Raw genomic sequence first — 14,519 nt, forward strand, 5'->3', positions numbered from 1 at the left:
AGATACAGTTCTAAGGCACTCTGGAATGAGGATCTCACCTGCAAATTCATCCTTGAAGTTGGAATGAAAATAACTTTAACGTTATGGAGCATAAAAGCATAGCCATAGTCCTACATTTATTTATGGTCTTAATTTAGATGGACTGAAGCAGCCTGAGGTAAGATTATCACACACCACATTTACAATGAATGTCAGGTTAACTGTGCAATCAATGACAATGATAATGACGCCAATCTTTTTCAGAAAATATGAACTAAATAATAGAAAGTCAAGCTTGAACAGTGGTACGAATAATTGATTTGAGATATGTCAGAACCTTGGAATGATTATTACATCCTCTGTCCATTGCTGCTGATGGATCTAGAACAATATAGGATGTTTTACTTTGAAAACAGTCCCTATTATGTAACGAGCACCTTGAGTAGAACTGAAATAATTATAAAGCTGCTCATTAAGTTCAAAACTGTAGAGTGACGATAGAGGATTTATAATCCTCCCCGAAGTCTTTCATTGATTGTTTTCATACAGTACACTATAGACCAAAAGAAACACAGGAAGTTCTGGAGAGTTAGTGAACCTTTGAATGTTAAGCAGTGGGAGCTTCTTTGGTCTCCGATGACACCCGTAGATATCTCCCACCAAGCCTCCCTCGTAAAATCAATAACCTGGACCGTCTGATTCAGAATGATAGATGACTTCACACACTGAACGTCTGCCCGGTCTGCCAGAGAGTTCAATGCAAGCTGGAGGGTATATCCTGCGTGTGATATGTCACTCCGAGACGTTAACGGAACTGTGCAATGACACGAATAATGAATGTGCTCTGTTCTTCTTATGGTTTTTTAGTAATGACTGGCTAGCTAAGGATAATAACCTGGCTTTGGAAGATGCTTATTCCTACCTTGCATACTGATCAGCTAGCTGTGTGCCTCTGGGGTCGGCAGCTTGAAGGAATCACAGAGTCTTCTGCTGAGCCGAGTTGAAAGGTTTCTCTTTACATCATTTTGAAACCTGACTTTCAACCAACCTACCGTTGGCCGTACGAGGAGAAACACAGCAGCAGTTCATTAATCATACACCTTGACTGTAGTACCTTTATGAAGAGAAAGTTCTCATATAAATGATCTTTTTCTTTTGAGCTCACAGGAAAATGGTACAGTGCTGTTGATGAACAAACTGGCTTTGTACACTAGCATTACACACATTACTAGATGTTCACGGGAGAACGGGCTTTCATCAGCACAGTCAGGTGACAAAAGATAATTATCCAAGTACCTTTGCACATAACCTTGAACCAGTCTCCAAGAAATGATATGGAATAAATGTATATTAAAGGTAAACTAAAGGTGATACACCAGGCGAGAATAGGCAACTTTTCACCCACTGTTCAAATGTATAGACTAGTGAAAAGAATATTCTAACTTAACCCTAGAGAAGTAGCAATACCCAAAGTATTCTCAAGTCTATAAGTAATCAACTAGGGAAGTTTTATTGGCAAATCCATTATTTATTCTTTTACTCAATTAATCTTTGGTGCTTTGAAAAACGTCTGCAATTAATTACAGATATATCCACTTCAACACGTTCACCTTTCATTCCTATCTGCACTCTGATGTTGTATGTACTTTATTTGAAGATATTTCTAATAAGCTTCTTATAATTTATTTTCAGTTTTTGATGTTTAGTTTATTCTTGTTTCTGTTCCTTTGAGTTCTTTTTGAGTTCCATTACTTAAAAGTGTAACCCTATTCATCATCAGATGTGGTGAATGCCTCCTTTCAACACATTCATCTATTAGTTTCAACATTTTGGTCAGGCTACAGCAATACAAAATAAGAAGATATTGACCAGGCTGCTAAAGTACACATGATTCATGCAGTCAAAGTAAGATATCAGCCAGGTTTCTGCCACCATGCGCAGTTTTGCACAATCTGTAAACATGGAGACGGAGCAGCACCAAAATAAGTCTTCCAATTCCTTTTCGGTGTTGGAGTCCATCTCTTACTAGAGAGATAAGCCACTGATGCTATGGCTTGTGCTCACTATCTAAAATCTCTCTGTTCCACACTCGCAGACCCCTGATCTTCTCTTTTGATATCCCATGGTTTTCCTCTGAAGATTGGGACTATTTGTGTTCATCATGTTGTAAAAATATATTTCTCTTTTTGGTGAGTTGCTTCATTGCGGTGCATTCTGTCCTGTTGTTGAAGCCTGTGCCTGCAAAGAGGTGTCAATTGTCTTTGTTAACAAAAATGCCATTGCTATTCATTTCTGCCTTATCTCTCCATATTAGAACTGTTGTCAATGCTTGCCACCACAAAATACTGCTAAAGCACTTCGGTTCACATGAACGCACATTCAAGCATTATTTTTAAGGCGGATTTGATTGGATTGCTAGTGAAATTATAAATAAAAGTCCTGGCTGACTTCTGAACAAATTAAAATGTGCTGATCTGTAAACATCATGTTATTTGTATCCTGTATTTTTCATTTGGAAATTAAAGAATGTTCTCATAACCATTGATTGAACATATCATTACTTACTGATCATGCTACATGTACAAATATTGTTGGTTATTTGACAAATGTATAAATGTAACCTCACCAGCTTTCCAATGACTTGCAGATGTATGGATGCCAAGCAAAAGCAGGCAGATGTTGTCAAACCTAGTTAAATTCGTAACTTGTAATGGTCCGTTTAATTTTTTAGTCTGTAATTGGGACGTATCTCCTTTGCGTCCGCATTGTCTGTCAGGAGCTGCCATACATGTACTTTTTATCCAGTGTTAACACATTTTTGCAAAACATTTTGTAGGTCTTGTTTTTTTTCAACCAGATTAAGTATTTTATTCACGGATCCTATCAGAGAAACAAGCTGAGTAAATGTTAGTGGTTAGCTTCACTTTAGCCAAATCCAGTTTATTTCAATGAACATTCCTTTTTAGCATAATAAGTTGCACTGTCTCTCTTTTGTCCACCTGTCCTAAACCTATTAAAATGTCTGCACTGTGCTTGATGAGTAATTCAAATGTTTTCAGCCCATGGTGCTCAATTTTCTAAAGGTTGCAGGCAGAGCAGATGCATTTAGGTGCAGGATTGTGACAAAGCTGGCATCATTTTAAAGGTTAGAAAATATATAAGTAAGACATTAACTGCTGGACCCCTAGAAATAAAAGCTTCTCCTCAGAGTGCCTTCCCTGCTGCTTCAGGGAGCAGTTTGTATCTGAGTCATAAAAGCATAAAAATATAGAGCACGCACACATACTCTCACAAGTGGTAAAAGGTAGGTGGCCTTGTAAATTGCCCGTGTTGTACAGAACAGAAGGCCTTTTTAGCATATGCACATGTTACAGCGATTAATTGAAAGATGGTAATCTAAAATAATTGATGCTTAATTTGAAAAATGAAATGCAATCTGGGGCTGTTTCGGGAGCATATTGATTAATGCTTCAATGGTATCTGCTTGGTGACGAATTGCAATGGTAGCACTGACGGATCGTCTTCAGAGATTCATCCGTGCATGGCGCAAAGGAGCCGTTAAGTGCCACTTTTTGAACCGACTTAGTCTTAACTGAAAGCTGACATCAGCAAAAAGTCATCCCAGTACTGTTTAAAGCAAGGTTGGGAGCTGTGCGGCTATGTGATTAGTGAAGAATAAGAGTCTGTGTAGTGTAATTAAAGCCATCAGGCAATTAGGAGGCCCAACGATACTGCTTTACAACGCATTTCTGTCTTGTCCATTACCCGGGCTTAATCAAATAGGTCCCTTTACTGATGTTACGAGCTATAAATGTTACGGCCGTATGTGGGTCAGACACATGGAGACTGCTGTTGAAATGGAGCATTTGTCGACTGCAGACAGAGTTTTAAAGTGTTTATCATCTAATTGTGAGTAAACTGTGTGTAATTAGGTTGTATAGATTTACCTCAATGAAACAGGTCACATTGGGTGATCATTGGATCTGTAGCATAGCGTGTTTGAGTGGGAAATCATCATTAAAATAATTGTTGGTTCTGAAATGATGCTGAGATTGGCCGCAAGGCTTATGTTAATTTATAATAATCTGCTATATAAAGTATTGTTCTTCACATCGTGCCCCTGTAAGTGCCTTTAAACTTTTAATTGATGGTATATTTATTGATGGCTAGCATGTATCCATGGTTGATCGATTGCAGGGGTGTGAAGGATGAGGAACAACAGTGGGGGGGGGGGACACAGTATCTGTGCCTGTGTGCTAGACACAGACATGCAGTAATGGAGTGTGAAAGTGGAGAAGATGAAAAGTAGCAGATGAGGTAAAATGAACTTGACCAAGTACACAGCTGCCGCGAGACTCCGGATTCATCGTAATGATTCAAAAGTGCCAATATTTATTACTGTACCTCCATTAGCAACGACTGTGCCTCATTAATATGTGTGCAGCGGCTCTGGATGACCTTCAAGATCACTGCTGGTGCTTACATCAGATTGAACGGGACATGTGAAAAACTAGGAGAGAAAACTTTTTTTACGGGCATGTTCAATTAGTCCAATAGCATCCGATGAGGTCCTGACATTAAACTGTAACACTGTAACTCACAAAACAAAAACATGTCTGAGATTTATTGAGTGGAATCACAGTATTGGGTGGCTCAGCTTTACTTGTGCTTTTTTAAATGCCCCTTGTTGATTCTTTAGTCAATCAAGGCATTTACAGATAGGAAGAACAAGAAACCCTTCGGATAGAAAACAAGGCACTGTTAAATAATGAAACATGCCCGTTGGCTGCTTTAAAATAAAATGACCCTGGAATAACTCTTACATTTACATTTGCAATATGTTATCAAAATATAATAAATAAACTATAAGAGTATATTTCTCTCACTTTAAAACAAACAAATTATTCCATTTCCAGGCACTGTATTCTCATTTTTAGCAGTGGATAATGTTTTACCATTGACAAGGGGGAATTAATCAAAGGGTTTGACTGTCATAGACTTGGTCGCCTGTATGTATTTGAAATGTATGAGTTGCCTGTACAGTATGTATAGCATATTTATAAGTTACTCTAATATTAATATTCTATACCAAGCTATGCTGTGATTTGTGCAGACCGGTATAACAGTGTAACATTTTGATAAAACAGTAAAATATGCTGTACCTCTACATTTGTAGTTGCAGTATCAACACCTTTGGGCGATATGTCAATATCTCTGTATGTCAATGACTGTGATGGGCAACCACACAAAACAAAGCCAAATTAACAACATTTTATTATTTGGGGCTCATATCAGATTTGAGCAGAACATAATACTGCACAGAAAATCGTATCACGGTTATTTTCATAATCTTGATGTTGATGGACTATACATGATTAATAACATTCAATGCCTCAATCTTCAGGATGTCTATCGCTTGTCGAAAACCCGCAAGCTATCTGTTTAGCTGTAGTATTTTTATGCTATGCTTGTTGCTATTGTTGTATATTTTGATTTATTTTAACATTACTTCTTGGGGTTTCAATGCTTTCCAACATGATGCACGCTGCTGGTTGCTAAAGTTGCTACAATAGTGTATTGCATGTTTTGGATGTGCTCGTGTAGCTGCGTCTTGGTTTTCGAACCAAGACACAGCTTTTATCCTTAGCTCGCCAGTCATTACTAAAAACCCTTATGCATTGTTACGTCCCCTTCTAGGGTAGAGGAACACAACACACACCAGAATGGATTTGGTTATAATTATAATAGGGTTTAATAAATAACAATGAAGGTGTACAACAAGATGAAACAAAAAATAGCCTAAGCCAAACAAAGGAGCCAAAAGGGCGCAGGTATCCCGCTAAATAACAGAAAGAGGACTCCAAAGGTGAGCCTAATCACACACCTGAAATCACTAATCAATCACCACTAATCGGAGGAGGCTGCGGGGAAATGCAGCTAACCAAGGGGTAACAAAACACACTACTCTAAACACATAACAGTACACACTACGCTAAACACATATCACCACATACTACTCTATACACATAACTGAACACCTCTAACTAGTGATGTTACGTATTGCGCCGAGGCTTCGGAGCGTGTGTCGAGTAATCCCCGAAGCTTTTTGTGAAGCTTGTATCGAGGCTTGTATCGTTTTGGGCCAGTGACGTCATCGATGACAAACGAAGCCTCGCTGCCTGTCGATACCACGTGTCTGCTTCAGGAAGCGATTCAGATCGGTTGAACTGTTGAACCACAAAGCTCATAATACCCATGGATGTATAATAAGAACGATATTAACCCTCCTGTACCTGGGCCCGGTGACACGTTGGAATTAAGAGAGCTCAGACCCTCACTTATATAGAGGTCGGAACATGTCATAAGTATAAAGAGATATAAGCATAAATAAATGTAGGGAAAAAAACATGAATGAATACAGGAATAAATATGTTACAGTGTTTTCAGGGAGATTCAACGTGTGTGCTGTGGCTCAGCTGGAAAGCAGTTGACTCATGACCGCAGGGTGCCTGGTTCAATGACTGCACAATACGTATTGTTTGTTGTTTATAAAAGCTACAGCTAAATGAGATAATGTAGTTAATAAATGTATTCTTTGATATGGTTTAGCCTTTCTCAGGCTACAACATGGTTAAGTTTATGAATATTAGTAAGGAATACAAATCCCTCTTTGCAATGTTTAGCAGCCTCCTTAGGCTTTTCAATCACAATCATTCAACTGGAATAAAAACAATATTGTTAACATGAAAATATGAGTTTATGTTCGTTGTTTAGAGTTATTGTAAGGCTTTAATCATTGGGAACTCGGTATGAGAGAGCACACTGTTGAGATGTCCAATCTGCCTGTTTTACACACTTTGACCAACAGGGGGGTTTGTGTTCAAATGAAGCTCATGAGATGAACCCTTTTGCGAACCAATTAGCTGGAAAGCTTCAAAGCTTCAAAGCTTCATAAGGCTTCATCTCGCCATCACTACCTCTAGCACACAACACTAAACACGGGTCAGGAGTAGTCAAATACACTCTACTAGCTTAATGTGTCCTCACAGGAACAAGATGAGTGAGGCGTCTGATTGCAACAGAGCCTCCCGAGTGATAGCTGTCCCCAGCTTTGTAGCTATCTCCAGCAGGTGTGCGCCGGCTGTGCGCTGCGATTGGGGTGCGTCGGGCCGGCGTGCTCCAATCACAATCTTCACAAGGCGGACCAGGAGATGGCAGCCAATCACGTCAGGGCACCCGCACAGCTAATTTACATACAACCCAGAGTAACACAGTTAAGATGACCAGGAAGACAGCAGCCGTGACATGCATACATCCAAAACAACACATCCGATTCCAATTTTTATGGCATCAATACATTGAAAGTCAAATAAAATGGGTTTGGTTTAGGAACTTCTTCAAAAAAGGCTGGCTGACACGTATTAATGAATCTTCATTTAAGGATTGGCATACCTTTTGGCAGCTCTATAGGCATCAGTACCGTAACAGATGAACATGCAAGGTGTTTCACACATAAAAGCAAACATATTCAAATGTTCTCATCATTTCACTAGTAATGTAATGGCATGGACTGGGGGCACCATTTTGTGAAGGAACATACAGAGACGTTCCATTTAGCCCGCTAGCCAGGGCATAGCCGCAGGAAGTAGGGCTGCTGGGGGTGCTGCAGCACCCCCTGTTGGCGAGTGGTGTGCATTTGAAAAACTGAGTGACCACCTAAATAAAAATGATGAAACTACATAAAATAGTTATGATTTTACTTAAAATAAAATGAGCTGCCTTCATAATATTGATAGGAATATAACTGGAAGGTTTGGTGTATGTAAGTGCAACTGAAATGGAAATGTCGGACTCAGAGTAGGAGAAAAAACTCATTTTGAGAAAACGACCTTTAAAGATTGCAGTGTGGCGCTAGCTAAACCCTCCGGTTCTTTGGATGACAGCTTGCGCCTCGACGCACTGCGTGAAGGTATTTCATGTTCGGGGTCATTTGTTTTTTGTATAACCTTGCTTCGTGCAAGTGACAATTGTTGTTGTCTTCTCTGTGAACGTTTTTTTCGCCGTTCTTTTGCCATTTTGAGATTTAAATTTCTAGCGGAAAGTTAACCAGGAAGTGTTTTAGCACACCACGTGACGCATCTGAACGAATCACGTCGTCAGAAATTGACACCAGTCAATGACATTTCGTTTCTTGGTTCAAGACCCTTTTGTACTTTCACGATTGGTTGCTGATACAAAGGAAATGACCATATTTGGATCCGATGAGATTGTGCAGGAGAGACGGAGCTTTCCAAAGATACCTCTGATGACATGGTGCACACAGCGGTCGCGGTACTTTATGTTACGTTAGAATGCTAACTTTTGGTGAATTTAGGAGAAATCTACAGACGCAAATAGACAAACTATAGTAAAATAAACACTTAAATGTGTATTTTGTACGTTTCCCTTCCAAAAGCCTAAACGAAAACTTGTTATGGAATCAAAATAGCACAACATCTCAAAATTGACCAGTGCAGGAAAAACGATGTTTTTGCCTGCGGTGTCTCGCCTTTAACAAACAATTTATGCGGCTCGTACCGCTGACAGCCGGGCACCGCCTTTTTTCTTTTCTTTTTAAGCAGACCTCTCCCCACTTTTGGCAGCACCCCCTGAGCAAAATGACTTCCCGCGGCTATGAGCCAGGGCCGTCCCTCCCTACAGGAAGATCACGCAGACTGCGTGGGGCGATCACCTCGCAGAGGGAGCCTCATCTTGCGGAGGGAGCCTCAATTGAGCCGCAAATGCGGCGCACCTATGCGTTTATGCGGCGCAATCAGTGGCGTTTCTATATGTACAAAAGTGGTGGGGCACAAAAAACTTAGATGTCTATATATAAGCTTCTGCAGTGAGGTTCATGGCTGGAGGCACTGCCACTGACTCTTCAGGTTTACAACTATTATATTTTTACCTAAATCAAAATATAATATTATTTTCAAAAGCCTCTTTAGTCTGATGCTTCAATTAATTTTAAACAGACAGTTCAAAAGAAAGATACCCAAAACATTTAATTTTATCATTTAAATATTGAATTGTTCTCTCTTAGTAAGATCCCATTTTCAATAAAATTGTGGTCTTACCTTGACTTGAAGATGAAGTCCATTTGCCTATCCTTCTGGACAAAAATCTCTATTACTTTTTTGTAAAAGTCCTCCTTATCTTCTTGTAGTTTCAAAAGTCTATCATAAATCTAAATGATGGATTTATGATTCGAAAATTATAAAAGTAGGGTAGACATGTGGATATTATCTAACAGGTACGTTTCCCACAGATCTTATTTTGAGCTATTTTGTAAAATCCTATGGAGAAATCTCATTGCTTTTTTGTGGAGGGAAGCCATGCGCAGCTTACTTCCGGGTTTTAGGACGCGTCTCTCTCCTCCTCTTCACACACACCACACTTTTCGCGGCATACGTACTTACAGCCAATCAGCTCTGAATTATGTGAGATGACGTATGGTGGGGATGGCAGATCTATGCCCCTATGGTCATTATTTTGTTGCCACACACATTAAATAGGAAAATACTCTGAGCATGCGCAGTATAGTTTTTACAGTCACCGTTTACTTAGACAGTGAGAGGGAGGGGCAGGATCGGGTTTTGTCCCACATGACTCTAAACAGCTCAATAGGCACACACTGTAGACACTAATTAGAAGAACACATACTAAAACAGCAATGTGCAGACGAATCAGATGATTAAACATGATCTTAAAATATATTTTATATATATTTTAATTTAATTTTTGCATTTTGTTGTAATCATTATTTTAATACTTTCTGCTGACACTAGGTGGGGCTGTGCCCCAACTGCCCCTAATGACCAGTCGCCACTGGGCGCAATTAGTGTGTCGCGGCACTTTGTGAGGGACCTCAAGTTGGCCAGGGGCGGCCCTGCCGCTAGCAGACAGGACTGTGCTGTTTTTTGAGACGGGGTTTTCACACTATACTAGAGAGCCACTGCTCTAAGAAAATATTTTGGTCTGGCACTTCTCAGTACTCCAGAAACACACACTTGTACACACACAAATATTTATCTAGTAGCCTATGATAACGGTGTTGGATTTAAGGTCATTTATATGCATGATATTGTCTGTAAATTACATTGATATAGCAATTTGGCCACATGTTATGTTTTTATGATATACAGAATATTTTTTTATTATGTCCAAAGTAATGACATTTGAATAATTTATTATATATAACATAATATACAACTAATAATATTTATTTCATTGGCAAGAGCGGCCATGTGAATATTGTGTTTTTTTCTTTCTCATCTCATTGCTATAAAAGGTCTCTTGCAGAGCGTAATTTGTGCTCTATGGTTATCTTACTTTCACATTTCATTTTACTATGTTGGGTTTATACAGTAGGAAGCCAACAGCTGTAGGCACAGTATGTCAGTTTTTGAATTGGTTCTTGAATAGCGAGGTGCCAGCTCTCAAACACAGCATCATACATGCCATTTACATGTCGGGGTTTGAAAGCACTAATTATCCTCATGAATTATACATTTGAGGAGAATATTGAAATGACAAGGTAAAGTCAATTGTGTGCATATATTTAAATATATATATATATATATGTAAATCCTGCAGTGCTTTTAACAGTCCAACATGAATGGACAGAACACTGGGGTTACGTAAGTAACCTATAGTTGGGAGGACCATTAGCAGTCATTTGGGGGTTGTGTATCCGGCCCAAGTTGAAACCTCTGGGGCTGGAAATGTAAGCCAAGTGCTAAAAACTATAGGTTACTTACGTAACCCCAGCTCTCAGAGTAACATGAAGTGAGATGTCTCACTATGGGATGCGCCTCATCACGGAGCAAACAGAAGCATCAATCTCATTACGCCAATCCTGATTGGCTGGTGATTTTGACGTCAGCGGAAATCACCCCCTATAAGGAGCTTGCGCCACAACGCATGCGTCATTCAAAATAAACACCTCTTCTCGCTTCACCATAGCAAGGAGGGCCGTCTGGTGAGACATCTCACTTCATGTTACTCTGAGGACTGGGGTTACGTAAGTAACCTATAGTTCTCATTCGTAACACTCCGTTCGATGTCTCACTATGGGATATTGTAGCTCCCGTATTGCCAGACAAGCTTATCTCGAAAATCGCCAACCAATCAGAACTTTAACAGGTAGCGCGGGAAACCGTTCCCGCGTGTCTTGCCGTCACCGGGTCCCGGCCTGCCAGGGCGCGGGATTCCGGTTCTATAGCCATAGCAGATAGTGAGCCCCAGACCGACACGGAGAGGGGCTCACTCTCTGTGGCGGACGCCCCCGTGTCCTGACTGCCGGTCGGCGGGTCCGTGGACATGTGGCGCCTCGGGCGTGTTCCAGCCCGAGGCAGGACGAGCAGACCTGGTGTGTGTCTGTGCCCGAGATCTTCAACCCACAGCCGCAGAGTCGAACCACCGAGTCCCTGACTCCTCTGGTGTGAGGGAGAGGGGCGTCCATCTTTGTCGCCTCGTGGCGTGGAGAGGGCCCGCTCTCGACAGATGGGACGGGAGAAAAGATAAAACCACCTTGTCCTTAATCCGGAGAAAAGGACAGTGTGGGTCTTTTATTCCCGGAGAATACTGACTGGTGTGGCAGTATGCTCCTTAAATCCTTTCTTCCTCCGTGGAGAAGAGAAAGAGAAAACTTCCTCGCTACCGTGGTGTCGGTAGAGAGGGAGCGAGCTAGCAACAGGTGTGCTGCTAGCTTGAACAAATCGGACCTACCTTACTTTCTCGGGTAAGAGAAGGGCGAGGTCGATTTTAAATACTAACAGCGTTAGTACTACCGTCTTTCTGCGAAGCAGAAGGAGTAGCCGGCGAGCGCCCGTCGACCGAAATGGGTATTTGGGTTCAGTCTGTGGACAGTGAGGCTTGCCCGGCTACTGTAGAGATGTGCTCTGAAGCGAGAAGAGGTGTTTGAATGACGCATGCGTTGTGGCGCAAGCTACTTATAGGGGGTGATTTCCCCTGACGCTGACGTCAAGATCACCAGCCAATCAGGATTGGCGTAATGAGATTGATGCTTCTGTTTGCTCCGCGATGAGGCGCATCCCATAGTGAGACATCGAACGGAGTGTTATGAATGAGAACCTTGGTTCTATGGGCAGAAATTGAAAAAGCCCTATATAATATATAGGGCTGTCAAACGATTACAATTTGTAATCAGATTAATCACAGCTTAAAAATTAATTAATCATGATTAATCACCATTCGAACTATGTCCAAAATATGCCATTTATTTATGTATATTGTTGTGGGAATGGAAAGATAAATGAAAGAAGGCGGATATATCAATTTAACATACAGTATCTATGTTTATTATAACATTTTTCTGCATGTCAAAATGAAAGACAACCCACACACCTATCAATCATCAAACCGTGGGGTCTTAATTCATTACGTGTTGATTTCTATCAACGGGGGAGTACTTCAGGAAAGTCGACGGGGGGGGCTAGTGGAGTACTTCGTGACCACAGAGTGTGAATGTTGTGATCAGCTGTTTTAGCGCAGTTCTCCAGTGAAGGGGGGAGTCTCCCTCCGCAGCCGGTTGGCGTAGTTTTGGCACAGTTCCGTTCTACAGACCGACGTTAACAGCAGCCCTGTCTGTGCACACGGAGACCGACTCTGTCGTCCGGTGATCTAACCGCCTTCTGGAAAAGCTTCACAAGTACGTCGGTACGCAAATGCGCTTTGTGACACAAGTGACGGTACGCATTTCAGATTACGCACATAACCTGCGTACCAGTTATGTGCACCCCTGTACCAGAGCCATATTATTACTATTATATGGCTCTGCCCTGTACTACAGCAAAAGTATTCTCCGTCGGGACTTCCTGCAACAACACCACGCCGTTATCAAAGATGTTCTATTGAGAAGTCGATCACTACGTGACAAAAGTTTTCAAAACCGTGGCTACTGAAATCAATCTTACTAACTGCTGTCTGTGCAATTTACTCTGCGCGAGTTGGCAGACTTTATTTTGCTTACTTTAACATCATTTTTCATGGTGGGGCTATTGCTAAGCCATTTCTTGGTATGGGTGTAGCCTACCCCAGCCATACCCTGGCGCTGCCACTGGTGGCACGTATGGGGCGGGCCATTCTGCACATGCGTTAAATGCGTTAAATATTTTAACGCAATTAATTAAAAAAATTAATTACCGCCGTTAACGCGATAATTTTGACAGCACTAATAATATATAATACTTTATATTCAGACAAGCATTACAATATTTTTCTTGTATTCTGTGTTGGCTTCACTATTCTTTATATCATGATCAAATTGACCGGCTGAACTCTTGCTTGTTGTTAATTTGGATGGCACTCAGGAGAGTGAGAGGACTTTGCTTGGTCACACTACCATGGTGTTGCATACACATGCTGTGATAGAGTCAAATAGTTTCAGAGGGGGGGGGGTGTAATCAGGGCTATGTTAAATGTCTTCCTGAGTTTGCGGGGCTATCCCTGAAAATCGACTAAACCTCGGGCTAAAAGTTGCCAGAGTGAAGAGGGGCTTTATTAAAGAGGAGAATTGTCTGAAATTGCCTAATGTTAAAAGCAGTCTTGTGTTACAATTGCCCTTTTAACCCAGAGTTAGTAGAAATGCAGTGTGAATAGAAAAGCCCTGCACTTAAGGTAACCCTGTTTGTGAAAAGTCGCTAAGAATATGCAGTCTGAAAATGTGCTGTGATGGCGGTTGGGGTGAGTTTTTAGCAGATTGATGAGACGCATCGCGCATGTCCTTCATGTTAGCAGTGAGAGCGAGTAAACAATGTGTGGCGCTAATCCACTCATGTCTTAGAAAGTTCACACAAAACAAATCTGCCTATTTAAATGGAAATGACCAGGAGATGAGCAGTGCAAGCAGTTCTGAAGGTAAAGGATTGGATGCACATGAGCCATATTTCCATTGGGATCCCCTTAACGCCCCTTTTTTAGTTTGATCCCAATTCAACAAGCTGATATTGTGACAAAAAGTCATCAATGACATACAACAATAGCTGTAGTGGCATAAATAGTACATAGGCCCCTGTGACATTGTTGTCTCTGAAGACGTGTTGGAGAGCATGTTGAATAGTTCATGCGAGAGGCCCGAGGCCATGAGTCAATCAGTGTCTGGGAGCTCATATGGCAGCAGCCAGCTCTGACATGTTAATTAGTGATGACTATCCCTTCTGGAAGCTATGAGACAGCTACAGCAAAGGTGAGATACTGCAGGATAATATGCAAGACATTTCCTAGAGCTCATCTGATCTACTGGGATCGTTGTTATTGTTCAGTTTCATTTATGGAGATGAAAGCGGAGCTCCTTGGACATATGCAGCGCTGACAGCATATGTGAGACTTTTACTTTATCACAATTAGATTAAGAATACGTTACTTTATTTTCTATTTCATGTAGTTGTTTGATTATACAGTATGCTTTACCCTTTGAAGCTATAGCTACACCAATCTGAATAAGAAAAATGAAGTATTAATGAATAATGAGACCAGGG

This window comes from Pseudochaenichthys georgianus, chromosome 21 (genome assembly GCF_902827115.2).
Source record: "Pseudochaenichthys georgianus chromosome 21, fPseGeo1.2, whole genome shotgun sequence".
Taxonomy (NCBI): domain Eukaryota; kingdom Metazoa; phylum Chordata; class Actinopteri; order Perciformes; family Channichthyidae; genus Pseudochaenichthys; species Pseudochaenichthys georgianus.